This window comes from Myotis yumanensis, unplaced genomic scaffold, assembly GCF_028538775.1.
Source record: "Myotis yumanensis isolate MYYU_CA2020_CCGP unplaced genomic scaffold, mMyoYum1.0.hap1 SCAF_17, whole genome shotgun sequence".
Taxonomy (NCBI): Eukaryota; Metazoa; Chordata; class Mammalia; order Chiroptera; family Vespertilionidae; genus Myotis; species Myotis yumanensis.
In genome coordinates, this window is record NW_027223768.1 from 39581297 (window position 1) to 39595394 (window position 14098).

Sequence of the window (14098 nt, forward strand, 5' to 3'; positions counted from 1 at the left end):
GAGGAAAGACATTGAAAGTTCACATAAAAATAGAACCACACTGGCAGAATGTGATGATCTAAAAACTAGCATCACAGCCTTGCCACAGGCCAAGGCCAGCATGTCCTGGGCACGGAGACTGGCACTGGGTGGGCGGGTGCCTCAGGAGCAGCCACTGCAGAATGAGCAGGAAACAATCTATCAGGGGTGATGGGCACATGGAAAGAGGTTGGCACTTAAAAATGGGAGGAAGGAAGCAAAAAAACATGGGTAGAGGAAACCGCAAGGCAAAGGCTGTGCAGGGAGCATCAACCCAGGAGGAAGCAGGTGGTGACAGGAAGAATGGCCGTAGAGTAGAAATCTGCAGATGTCTGCAGCTGAGCAGGGAGCAGAGAACCAGCTGTTCCAGCTCCGCCAAACCTTAGTGAGCGGTCCCTAACCCAGTGCTCACGTGGCCTGGCCTCCTGCCGCCCCGACTTCTACAAGGCTCACGCCATGCAACTTCTCTGTGCTTGGTTCCTGGGTACACTTAGAGCAGACACCGTCGCCTGACAAACTCTAAATTGTGTTGTGAGCGGTCAGAATCCTCTTTCTCTTGGTCCATTTATTAATCGTCATTATTTTTAAAAATCCAACAACACTTCCTGAAATTAAAACCAAACCAAAACAATATATTGACTAAATGAATCAACATGATCATAGCCAGATTTGAAAAAATGAGTTTTATGCAGTTGAAAAGACACCAAAAATAATATTCATAAACTCTTTGACTTTCAGAGCCCCTAAGGACACTCAAGACACACAGATGACACATAACGCAAATCTCCAAAGAGTGGCACCCCCAGAAGGGTGTTGGGGAGTCTATGAATCTACCAAACACTGGGAATTCACATGCTTTTCTTTCATTCATGAACGTCATCAGATTCTCCAAAATCACTGACTTAGATGTGCCCTTCTGACTTCTGGCTGGATTTTACACATTTTATCTTCTTTTATTGGCCACCCCCATAGCCTGAGCTTTAATCCTAATAATGACACTCCATTCCTACCCCTCCCCAGGCCACTCTTCCTTTCTCGTTTCTGATCTCTTTCCATTGTCCGCTGCCCACTCTAACTCCCTCTCCCATTTCCCTCTCTCCCACAGTTCATTTAAGCTACAGGTGATTTCCATGTTTCTCATCTCCCAGAGCTAAAGAGGATGCCACTTCCGAGTTTAAGCTACTTCACCTAAGTCTTAGTCTTCTCCTCCTTCCATACTTTTGTACACCCATCCCCACCCTCTCCCTCCCTCGGTGCCTGGGGAGTCCCAGGGTGAGTCACTGTGATATTAATAATGCCCTCGGTGTAAGAGGAGACATCACTAGTCACCATCATGCGACTCGTGCCCCTGAGCGATTTGCTCCATAGTAGGAACCAGCGGGCATTGGGATCTCCCCCACACCCCGCTCAGTGCCCCTCGGAACAGTCGCAAGCATTTTCTAAACTGAGATTAGGGGAACAGAATAGGAAGAAGCCAATTTCCCGTCTCCTGAATCCGTGGCGAGGAGGGTCTATAGGGGGCCAGTGCCCAAAACTAGGAGCAGTCAGAACATTTTAATTCACATTTATTCTGCTCATGGTTCGTTTTTATTATTCTTTTCTAATGGGAAGAGAAGCTGGTGTCAGGTACTAAAGTCTTCAATAATAAAGGAACCAGTTAGTGAGCACAGGCAGGTTACATCATCCTGAACCCTCCCAACCACCCATCCTCAGGGAACTGCAAATCGCCGAGCCAGTGAGGGATAAACCCAGGGTTTGACTCTCCCTTGCTTTCCATCACGCACGCTGCCTGTGTTACAGCTCCAGTCCCTGATTCTGAGTGAGAACATGAGCCCCAAGAAGGCAGAGAAGAGGCCGGCAGTGGCTTCAGTGTCTGAGAGGGACCCTTCTGGCCAACTTCCTGTCAGTCACTTTCCTATCCAAATCTGAGGCTCTTTCAGTAACTGGAGATCTGGTGGCTAATGTGTGTCCGAGTTTTAAGTGTATTTTTTTATTATTGATGAAAGAGGAAGAGAGAGAGAGAGAGAGAGAGAGAGAGATCGATTTACTGTTCCACCCATTCTGCATTCATTCGGTGCATCATGTATGTGCCCTGTCCTGGGATTGAAGCCATAACTGTGGCATAATTGGGACGATGCTCTAACCAGCTGAGCCGCCCATCCAGAGCTTCAGTGTACATTTTTGTAACCTGCTACTGTATCCCTGGCGTAGGAGTGGGCTCCATTTTTGCCTGCCTTTACCGGGCACTCGCCTGCTCTAATTAAGTCTATAGACAGTTGTTAGACAGTCCTGAAGAGTAAAAATGACTTCTGTCCATGGGGAAGAAGAAGGGTTTTCCTACTCGGGGATGCACCAACATTTCTAATATCACAGCTGTCACTGTTGGATCCACACTGTGCACCCAGTCCTACTATGTTACATCGCATACATTGATTTCCTTAATGTATATTATCTCAATGGTGGGTAGGTGTGAGCTTCTCTATTTCACGCATCAGAAAAGTGAGCTTAGCTAAGTGCCCAGGCTGGCAAAGGGTCTCGGCCTGACATCACCGTCTCGTCCAGGTGTGAAGTGTTGCACAGACACGGACATCACTCCCGTTTAAGAACCACACTAATCAATCTATTGGCTTTTGATGTTTATGTAAAAGAAGTTTGTTGGTTTTTTAATATATTTTTATTGATTTCAGAGAAGAAGAGAGGGGGAGAGAGAGAAACATCAATGATGAAAGAGAATCCTTGATTGGCTGCCTCCTGCACGCCCCCTACTGGGGATTGAGCCCACAACCGGGGCATGTGCCCTTGATCAGAATTGAACCCAGGACCCTTCCGTCTGCAGGCCCATGCTCTATCCACTGAGCAACACTGGCCAGGGCAAATAGAAGTTCCTTTACAGTCTAAAAAAAAGACACACAAAAAACAAGAAGCAGGTAAGCCTCAGCCAAGGTGTAATTGATAAAATAACAATAGTAATTTATCAGTATCACTGTTTCCGAATGTGTATTGAGCTCTCCTATCTGCCAGACACTGTGTTGGATATTTGCTGAACTATCATTACTCTTATTTTTCCCAGCTTGCAAGGATGAAGACTTACACACCTACCAATCCAGGCTGAAGGCTGACCTCCTAGCGCATCTGTTTGGTGATGGGGTTTTTATGGGGGAGAACATTTTATCTGAAGCCTATTTTACTTAAATCACATCCAAACTTCCCTCCATCCTCAGCTGCCTCCTTCTCTGACACCCTCTTCCCTTTAAGAAAAGCTCCAAATGCATCCACTGGTCTATTACGTCCCCGGGTGCATGGATGCCCCTGCATGCAGACCCGGCTCGCTGGCTAAGGGTCCCACGGCCCATCCCCTCCGGGGTAGAGGGCACTGGCTGGAGGGCTGGAACCGCTGCCCGGCTGGCCCAGCACAGCTTTGGGTTCTGACAATTCGGCGCAGTCCAAGCCCGGCTCGATGAACGCCACGGACCGGCAGGAAGAGCAGGCGTGTCCAGGGGAGCAGTCTGCAGTCCCAGCTCCCCTCCGACCCGCCTGAGTGCAGAGCTCCAGCCAAGAGCTGCAGGGGCTTTGTGTGCGGCAGGAAGAAGGAGACCGGAGGGGAGCGATGATGGCAGCCTTTCCTCCCGAGGAGCCCGAGGCCCTGGCAGTGCCTGCCCGGCCTGTGCCTCGTTCATTAGGTCTTCCTCTCGCCAGAACTACAGCCTCACACCTCTCCCTCCACCGCACACCTCCCGCTCCGCTCATTCTCAGCTGACACGGCTTCTTCTTCGCCGTGGAAGTTAGAAGCCGCCGGGAAAGAGCTTCCACGGGCGCCCCCGCCTCTCCAGGCAGCTCCACACAAGTGGCCTGAGCGCCTCTAGGACGCGTGGACGCTCCGTGGTCCCAGCCAGGTCAGCCCGGAGCCCACTCTGGGCCCTCCCCGGGCCCTCCCCAAGGATCGGCTCCCTCCAATGCTTCGTCTCTCTCCTCCATCACGAGGTTTCCTATCCGCACACCACGTGCTGTGTGCACCTCGGTGAGCCGCACACACCACGTGCTGTGTGCACCTCGGTGAGCCGCCTTCAGCCCGCGCTGCCTCAGCAACGGCCCGTCTCCTGGTCCCTCCGGAGCAGCGTCCACGGAGCCGTCTGTGCGGGGGCCTCGCTGAACCAGACTCTCCATCCCACTGTGCCTCGCCTTAAAGTCGCTCTAGCTGAGGTCTTCCCCTCCCCCACCCCCACGGGGCCAAACCCGGGTTCAGTCCCACACATGGTCCCACGTGACCTACAGCAGCACCTGACCTGGGGCTCATGGCTTCCCTCCTGCATTTGTTTCTGGTTCTTTCCTCCTTCGCTGACGGCTCTGTCAATGTCCATTGTTGGTTCCTACTCACATTCCTGCCACCTCGTGTCCCCAGGACGGGGCTCAGCCTTCGGATGCCTCCAGACGTACCTGCTCCTTCCCACCTCCTCCCGTCACAAATGAAACGCGTCTATGCAGGTTCCCCAGCTTATGTCTCTGACCCACTCTGTCCTCTGAACACCAGCCTTACAAGTACAACTGCCAGTTCAGACTCCACCTGGGTTTTGAATAGGCCTTTCACATTTATCATGGCCCATCCTGTCCCCACGCCGGCTGGGCCTTTCCCATCTCGGTAAATGGTAAGGGCCTTCTGCCGGTGCTGAGGCCAAACCCAGTGTAACCCTGACTGCTCTTCCCCTCTCCTCCCTCCTGGAAACATGTCTTGTCACCCCCTCTCCCCGGTTCTAGCCAGACCAGCCACACCCTGCTCCCTTGCTGCCCGGTGCCCACCATCGTATGGCTTTCCTGCCTCACGAACTGCTTCCTTCCCCGTGCACTGTGGTCTGCGCTCTGCTGGGAGAGCGATCTTCTAACCTGCAGGCCCGGTGGGCTGCTCCGGGACTCAGCGCTTCTCCTGTCACTCAGCGCCAAACCCGCTGTCTCCCACCTGCAGGGGCCTTGGGGGGCCTGGGCTTCCTGTGCGTGGCCAGCGTGGAGGCGTGGTGTTGACCGGAATCCTCCCGTGTGACATGCAGACACGCCAGGCCCCTCCTCTCCTTTGAGATGCTCCTCACTGGGGAGCCCTCTCCCATTGCAACAGCGGAATGAAATCATCTGAATTGTCTGCTGTATTTTGTCTTTCGCCACTTTCGTTGTTAGTATCGGAGGCCTCTCCCCACGTCCCTGTGGGCAGCAGTTGCCCGTCCATCTCATGGGCTGCCCTTCAGGAATAGGATGATCCCAGGTCCCTCCACTCCGGCCCCTGCTGTGGTCTGAGGTGTCCCTGCTTGTGGCTTGTTCTGATGAATGAAAGGCTCCCCATGGGGGAGCGGGAGCAGCCGGGGTGCAAACTGAGAGCCAGGGACAAGCCTCCTCTCCATGTACTGGGGTCTCTCCCTCACTGGGTACATTTTCATCAGCCTCCAATCGAGAAGGGGGGTGTAAATGAAGACTAGCCACTTTCCTCCCTCCCCAACACTCCTCCTATGATGCCTTTACCATGAATTTCAAGCTCAGTGTCTGGATTAGTTCCCAGCAGGTCAGCCTGCTGCCGTCTCCACCTGCCTCAGCCATGGCCCTGCCGGAGCAGCCCCCCTGCTGCCCTACCAAAGTCTTGCCCCGGAGCTTGCTGGGAAGGTGGGCTCTGAGGCCCCAGGTGTACCGAATGGCAACCTGCACGTCAACAAGGCCCCAGCCCCACACTCTCTGGTTTGGAGGGGCAGCTGCTGTGGAGTGTGGCCGAGGAAAGGCTACCCTGGTGGAGGGCTCCCAGTCCACTTGGGGGGTCTCAGGCAAGTTCCCATCAAGAAGTGACATCTAGACGAGAGACCAAGATGGCGGCATAGGTAAACACCGGAGTTTGCTGCCGCAAACAACCACTTCAAAAATACAACTAAAAGACGGAACAGACATCACCCAGAACCACAGGAAGGCTGGCTGAGGAGAGACTCTTCAACTAGAAGGAAAGACAACAGCATACCGAGGCTCAGAGGAGGCGCAGTGTGGAAAATATAAAGGTGCGGTGGTGTGCGCGCAAAGCGGGCTGGTGGCTGAGGCCGCGGTTGTCGTTTTCAATCAGGAGGGAGTCTCAGACTCTGAGCTCCAGATCTGGGCGAGTCTCTAGGGACTCAGACTCAAAAGGGAGAAGCGGGATTGTCTGGCATCAGTTGGAACGTGAGGGCAGCTTTCTCTCTGAGATTTGCAGCCATTGCTGGGGTTCTGAGAAGCAGAGCCTCTGGGAACGGGACTGAGAGCAGCCATAACTGCTCCCTCCGCCCGCCCTATTGATCCCGTGCGACCCGCCCCGCCCAAGCCCTGTGCAGAGCCATTTGCCAGATAGCCTCAGGCAAAGGCTAGATTAGCACCTCTCCAGAGGACAGAAGTTTTCCCGCAGCAGACACAGCTGATTCTCACAGCCAGTCGGCCTGGTGGTCAAATCCCTCTAGTATTAACTACAACAATCAAGGCTTAACTAGAACAAGACTGCGCACAAAGACCACAAGGGGGTGCACCAAGAAAGCATAAAAAATGCGGAGACAAAAAAAAAACATGACAGAAATGGAGGATATAGAGCTAAAAAACGCAATTTTGAGGGCTTGCAATAATGTGGTAGAAGCTGCCAATAAACTTGATGAGAGCCTCACGAAAACTAATGAGACCCTCGATGCTATGATAAAGAACCAACTAGAAATTAAGCATACACGGACTGAAATAAAGAATATTATACAGACACCCAATAGCAGACCAGAGGAGTGCAAGAATCAAGTCAAAGATTTAAAATGCGAAGAAGCAAAAAACACCCAACCGGAAAAGCAAAATGAAAAAAGAATCCGAAAATATGAAGATAGTGTATGGAGCCTCTGGGACAGCTTCAAGCGTACAAATATCAGAATTATAGGGGTGCCAGAAGATGAGAGACAGCAAGATATTGAAAACCTATTTGAAGAAATAATGGCAGAAAACTTCCCCCACCTGGTGAAAGAAATGGACTTACAGGTCCAAGAAGCGCAGAGAACCCCAAACAAAAGGAATCCAAAGAGGACCACACCAAGACACATCATCATTAAAATGCCAAGAGCAAAAGACAAAGAGAGAATCTTAAAAGCAGCAAGAGAAAGAGACTCAATTACCTACAAGGGAATACCCATACGACTGTCAACTGATTTCTCAACAGAAACTTTGCAGGCCAGAAGGGAATGGCAAGAAATATTCAAAGTGATGAATACCAAGAACCTACAACCAAGATTACTTTATCCAGCAAAGCTATCATTCAGAAGTGAAGGCCAGATAAAGAGCTTCACAGATAAGGAAAAGCTAAAGGAGTTCATCACCACTAAACCAGTATTATACGAAATGCTGAAAGGTATCCTTTAAGAAGAGGAAGAAGAAAAAGGTAAAGATACAAATTGTGCACAACAAACATGCATCTATCAACAAGTGAATCTAAGAATCAAGTGAATAAATAATCTGATGTACAGAATGAACTGGTGATTATAATGAATCATGGACATAGAAAGGGAATGGACTGACTATTCTTGGGGGGGAAAGGGGAATGGGAGATGCGGGAAGAGACTGGACAAAAATCGTGCACCTATGGATGAGGACAGTGGGTGGGGAGTGAGGGCGGAGGGTGGGGCGGGAACTGGGAGGAGGGGAGTTATGGGGGGAAAAAAGAGGAACAAATGTAATCTGAACAATAAAGATTTAATAATAAATAAAAAGTGACATCTAAGCTAGGCCTGAAGACCCAGTCCTTGCGATTTCAGTGGGACAGAGAGAGCCCTGCTTGTCCTTCCTCCCCCCGCCCCCGCCCCCTCCTGCTCTGTGGCTGCACTGGCTCCTGGCTCCATGCCTGGCCTCCGAGGCCCTCCTCACACCCGGAGAGGGACACCCCTGTGGCCCATTCCTCAAATGGCTCCCAGCCCTGGTGGCGTTCGAGCCCGGTGTTTGGGAAGGATTTTTCTCAGCATCACTTGGATAGAGAGATGACTGATGGCTTGAGGACATGCACTCTGCGCCCTGACTGTTAGGTGCTAAATATAGACTGTGCACTGGCTGGAGGAGCTAAATTTAGCAGCATAGGCGGGGGTGGGGGGGTGTGTGGGGGGAGACACGCTGGGGGCTCTCCTGGGACTGGGTGGAAACAGCCCTGCTTCGGCCACGGTTAATGCATTATTCCTGCCCGGGGAGGAGTGCCCTGGAAATTTCATCCTCGGCTGATACATCTAGCAGAGGGGTTTGCTGAGAGTCATTTTTCTATTTTAAAATATGCAGATGGGGAGGCGTCTGTCTGCCTCCATCTGATTAGTTTGCTGTCACTGGTGAGCTCCGGTCCTCAGTCCTGGCTGAGCTCGGACCTCCTGGGGGGCTGTTTCTAATTCGGTCCATGCCGCCCCAGATCGGCTTCCTTTGTCAGATGAGAAGCGCTAATGACTTAACCTGAAGGTCAGAGAGAGAGTGGATCTCTGATGCTGCCAACCCTGCTGCCCCGAGCGCCCTTTCTGGCGACAGATCCCGTGGCCTCGTGCACTTTGGGGGAAGCCAAGTAGCTGCCCATCTTGTTCGGTTGGGGTGAAGGGGGAGGCAGGATCGCTGGCCCCGCCTCTGCCCAGCAGGGTAGAGAGCGCTCCTGGGCCCTGGGACTCTGTCTTTGGGTAACGACAACTGGAAACAGGCTCTGAACCCAGAATCACTGTCACTATTAGACTGAATTGTGTGGCCTGAGTAAGGAGAGCATCTCCTTGCCTGCCCACGAATAAATTCTATTTGATTGATGCCATGGTTTTCCTTCACTCCCCCCCCCATAGCTCCCCCAAATCAGGAGGAGCCAGAGGAGCTCCATGGTGGTTTTCCCATGTCACCCCGTCACAAGCTGAGGACCCTCCATGGCCATTTCTCTCACCCGCTCTCTCCCAGCGCTGCCTGAGCAGCTGGCTGGTCTCACTGCCAATAAAGGAGGCGAGGGAGAGTCAGAGTCGGCCACTGGCTGTTAAGTGCCCTCTTGCTCCGCACTCAGGGGCACAGTCAAAGGGACTATAACCTAGGGGCTCCCCTACCAGGAGAAACACAGCCGACTCCCTGCTAGGACCTATAGGCAAACTCAGCATCGAGTTCCTGGGAAAACCCTCCAAGGAGTCTTTTATTATTATTATTAATACTAGAGGCCCAGTGCATGAATTCGTGCACAGGTGGGGTCCAGCCGGCCCAGCCCCACCCCCTATTGGGGTGATGGGGGGGTGATCAGGGGCAGGGCCCACCAGGGGGAAGGGATGAGGGCTGATCAAGGTGCTGGGGGCATATCTGGGGTGGGGCCAGGCAGAGCTGCAGGAGGTTCACCTGACAAGTGAGAGTGCCTTTCACAAATAAATCTCCCTTCTTTCCTACATAAAAGGCATTTTATGTCTACATTTATCTTCACTTTTTGGGGACTTTCCTGGGTGCTATTTCGTGAAGGCCTGGCACAGCCAGCATCCTCTCTGGGAATTGCAAGGTTCTATGGGCGTGGATCTTCAGTCCGACATTCCCGCAGGCACAGAAAAATCACAAAGCACATGACTGTCTACAGAGGGGCACAGGAATTCTGGGCAGCACAGCTGATGGGTTTCAAGCCTATGGGAAAGTTAACCAAATATTATACTCTATGGCACCGTAGACTACCAATCAGGTTCATATTTATTTATTTTTAAAAAATATTTTTATTTACTTCAGAGAGGAAGGGAGAGAGAGAGATAGAAACATCATTGATTGGCTGCCTCCTGCACTCCCCCTACTGAGGCTCAAGCATACAACCCAGGCATGTGCCTTGACTTGGTCCATAGGTCTATGCTTAACCACTGAGCTATGCTTGCCAGGCTGTTTTACCTTCTCTCTATATAAAAAGCTAATATGCAAAGTGTCCCTTTGAGAGTTCGACCAGGAGAACGAGAGTTTGATCACCTGCTGTAACATGCACTGACCATCAGGGAGTAGTGCAGAACATGGCGGGTGATCAGAGGCAGCGGTGGGGCACTGAGGGAGCAAGGGAAGGAGGAGGTGGAGAAGCGGGGGAGGCGGGGAGGTGGGGAGGCAGGGAACCTGATCGCCCTGATCACCAGCCAGGCCTAGGGACCCTACCCATGCATGAATTTTGTGCACCAGGCCTCTAGCATTTATTATGAATTCATTTCAGCATTCCTGATTTTGTCTGTGTGTGTGTTCTTCAAATTATCCTTTAAACAGATTTTGGCATCTTACTCATTCCCTAATTAATTCATGGGTTAAATAAAATGTTTGAAATTTATTCACGCTGCATTTGTATGTGAGTCATGAGTTTTACCTTTTCAAAAATTGCACTTTAGCATAACTATTTTGTTTAATGTTGAGAGCTATTATATCATATTAATATTCATTCTCTGTATCAACTTTGGTTTCCATCTTCTTAAAAGGAAAGCAGCTAAAGAAGAAAAATTAACTAGCACAGTAGACTTACAGGGTGTTAATACGGAAGGGCTGTTGATGTTTCCTAACTCATTTTAGGTAAAGGAAGGGGATAGTCACGTGTATTCACACTTATTTTCCGGGTGCTTTCGCTAGGCTGTATAGTTTACAGCTCTCAGCAAACGTGATGACATTGTTATGGCGACCACACTTACTCTATGCTGGCCCCTGCTGTAAGCTCTGCGCTCACATTACCACATTTAGGCCTCACAGAGAGCCTGGGAGGTAAGTGCTGTTAATATGCCCATTTTCCAGATGAGGAAACACAGGCACCAGAAGGTCCAGCACTCACCTGCGATCACACTGATAATCATGGTGGTTCTGTGTTCGCACCCAGGCCGTCTAACTTCAGAATTCCTCACTATTTGTTATTTAAGCCCATTTCACAGATGAGAAAACTGGCGGTGAGTGACGTCACTTGCCTAGTAGCACAAAGCAAGCAAAGGGCAGTGCCAGCGTCTGTGCCCAGGCTGCCTGGTGCCGAGGCCAGTTTTCTCCACCAGAGCGAGCAGGGAGGAGCTCGTGGCGTTGGGCCAGCGTTGGACAGAAGCGGTATCACACCTGGGGTGGCCAACAACCCCACCCGGGCCTCCGCGGCAGAAAAGCAGCGGGACGGGGCCATCTGCGCTCCCTCAGGGGGTTCGGCCCCAGGTTCCCGGTTTTGCGCATCTGGGCCCTTGTCCCGTTTCTCTCATCCCACTAGACCCAGAGGCTGCAGGATGCCCGAGGGCCCAGCCCCTCCCCGTGCAGAACAGGCTCAGATAAATGTGAGGGGGCAGCCAGCTGACTGCCGCCTGGGGCGCTGCTCAGGGGGGCCCTGCTCCGGGAGCCCGGGAGGGAGGAGAGCACAGGAAGGGAGAAGCTGGCGGGGAGGCCTCGGAGGACGCTCCCTCCTGGACGGCGGGGCTGAGGCTTTAGCTCCTCCGCGGCCAGGCAGCCCCCTGGCTTTTGCCTCCTCCCTCCCTCCCTCCAGGCTGCACACGCCCACCCATCGCCACAAACAGTCCCAACAGGGCCGCTTCCCCACCCCCCGCCCCGCCCCTGACACCCCCAAATCGGGGCTCTGCGCCCTGCACACCCTCCCTGCACACCGCACCGCAAAGCCCTAGTTCAGTCCCCGCGAACCGCCGCTCTGCCCCCCACAGGGCTCCCCCCCCCACGCGGGCTCAGTCCCCGCCCACCGCCGCTCTGCCCCCCACAGGGCTCCACGCAGGGATCCGCACTGCGGTGCTGCCATCCTCTCCCCGCCCCAACACCCCCCCCCCCCCCCCCCCCCCCCCCCCCCCCCGCCCATCCGCCTGCACAGCTGCGGCGCTTACATAAGCTCCAGCATGCGGTTTGGTCATCCTCTTGGCTATCCGAGCTCCTGGGGAGACAGCAAACCCGAAATGCTACCAGACAGCCCCCCAACCCCACCTCTCACCCCCCACCCCCACCCCCCACCCCCCACCACCCGAGCTGCCAGATAGTCACGCCTGAAACAACCACCAGCAGCAGTGCCTGGGGCGCGGCTAAGAGGTGCCCATCTAAGGGGGTGGGAGGGTGCGGGGGATTAGGGAGAGCTCCCCTCCCTCAGGAAACAGGACTCCTCCTGGGAGAGTGGCTTCCCAGCACCTGTACCCCTCAGCCCAGGGCCGCAGGAAATCGGCCAAAGTCACAGACCTTTTTGCCAGGACGAACCGGTTTGTGCTGAATGTTCTCTGTTACTCCCAGAGGCCGGAGGAATTGCCCCGGGCAAGGGGACAGTGCGGATTTCCTGCTGGGAGAGTGAGCGCCACCTCCCGGTCCCCCCTCAGCTCCCAAGGCCTCTGCCCTGCTCTCCTGCCCCCAGCCCCCAGTCCCACACAGGGAGCCCAGCCCAGCTCACCCACCATCTGCCTGGTTAGACTAGACAGCGGGGTCGGATTCACCCCCCAAGGAGGAAGAGGGGACCCCTTTGGAAACCACCGCTCCTGAGCCACCAAGCCCCCTCCCCTCTCCTCGGGCTACCTCATGGGGCTGCTACTTTCTAATCAGATGCCGCCTGTGGCAGCCAGGCAGCCTGGCAAAACTGAGTCCGAAACAGAGGGATGGAGGAGCAGGGTTCGAGCTGAAACAGCGTCGGGCCAGGGCCTGTCACCAACCTCCTCTTGTTCTGGATTAAAGGGAGGACACGGGACGTTCCGCTGGCAAAGTCCCGGGCAGACTGTACAGTTTGGTCACCCAGGGCAGGGGGAAGGAAAGGGCAAAGCAATTTTTTCTTGGCGACTTGAGCTGCGGACAGAAAGGAATTTTCTCCTTCCCAACGTGTAGGAGGGCATTCACTCCTGGCGAGTGGCGAGGAAGAGGGCATCTCTGGAAGAACATTTTAGAAACTTGGCAAGCGGGCCTTGGTCCTGGGGATGGAGGCGGGATGGAATTCTGTGGGCAGGTGTCAAGAAATCAAAGGACTAATCCCGTTCTGAACATTTAATCTTCAGCTATGCATCTTGGATGCCAGTTGGAATGGCATGAGCCTAAAAAAAAAAAAGATTCCATATCCGGGATGGCAGTGGCATCCACACATCCACCCGACTGGGACCTGGAATAGTCACTGCCGCCTGCTGCGCGGCATTTCCTGGGCCTTGGACGTGGTCTCTCGTGGGCAGGCAGCAGAGTGGAAAGAGCACTGGCCTAGAGTCAGGGCCCTGAGCTCTGTTTCCACCTCTATTTTCAGCTCGATTTACAGTTCCCTCCGACTGTACGACCTTGGGCAAGCCCTTAACCTTCCCTCAACTCTGAAATGGAGAAGACAGTTCCTGCTCTGTCCTCCATTGTGCGGGTTGAATGAGGTGACATGGGCTTCCAGAGATCTAACAGGCTACACCCAGAATGTCTTCAGTCCCCGTGGCCAGGCGAGCCCACATTTGCCCCGGCTTTGGGACTCATCAGATCCAGTCCACTTCGTTTTTTATGTGTTTTCTTGTGCATCTATACATTCTTGGATGGAAGAGGTATAGGTTAAATCTCTATCCAGGTGTGCTGTGACTGAATTTACACCTTTAAGAATCTCATAGTCAGATGGTGAGACACCCAACGAGAGGGGTGGGTGGAGACCAGTCATGACCAGAGGCTTAAAGGCTGTGGCAACAACTCAGGTTGGGTCCCTTCAAGATCAACTGACCTCAGAAGAATTTCCGAGTTTGAATCCCTGAAAGGTCAGCATTGGAAGCTGGAGCAGGAAGTCTGAGGGCTGGGTACAAGTGCTCTCTCTGCCACCTATTACGTCAACGCTCTGCAGTTCAAGTCCATCATCAATTCTCAGTAGCATACACGCTGCATGTCCGTGAGGTCAGGGGAGGGGTGAGAAAGCTGAGATGAGATATAAAGGTGGACACAACTTAAATAGAGCAGTTTGGGCCAACCAATCGGGGAGCGGGAAGACTATTTGCCAAGTGGTTACGGATGATAAGCAGAGACTCAGACTTCCAGGATCCATTGCTCAAGCCAGTGCTTATTCTTTGCTTAAGGACATGGATCCACAAACCTGTATTACAGGCCATTCTTATCTGGCCAAGAATTTATGAAATTACAGTATCATAATTTCTGGCCACGTGTATTTGATGAGTTGTACAAGATATAC

General features: G+C 52.9%; 1 long non-coding RNA gene across 1 annotated transcript; it reads right to left on the reverse strand.

The window, feature by feature from the left end:
• Window positions 1-2715: 2715 nt before the first annotated feature.
• Window positions 2716-12239, reverse strand: LOC138996463 (uncharacterized). Its single transcript, XR_011468764.1, has 3 exons — window positions 12160-12239; window positions 11817-11863; window positions 2716-2912 (listed from the first exon to the last, which is right to left on the reverse strand). It is a non-coding gene; the product is annotated as an uncharacterized lncRNA (long non-coding RNA).
• Window positions 12240-14098: the final 1859 nt, after the last annotated feature.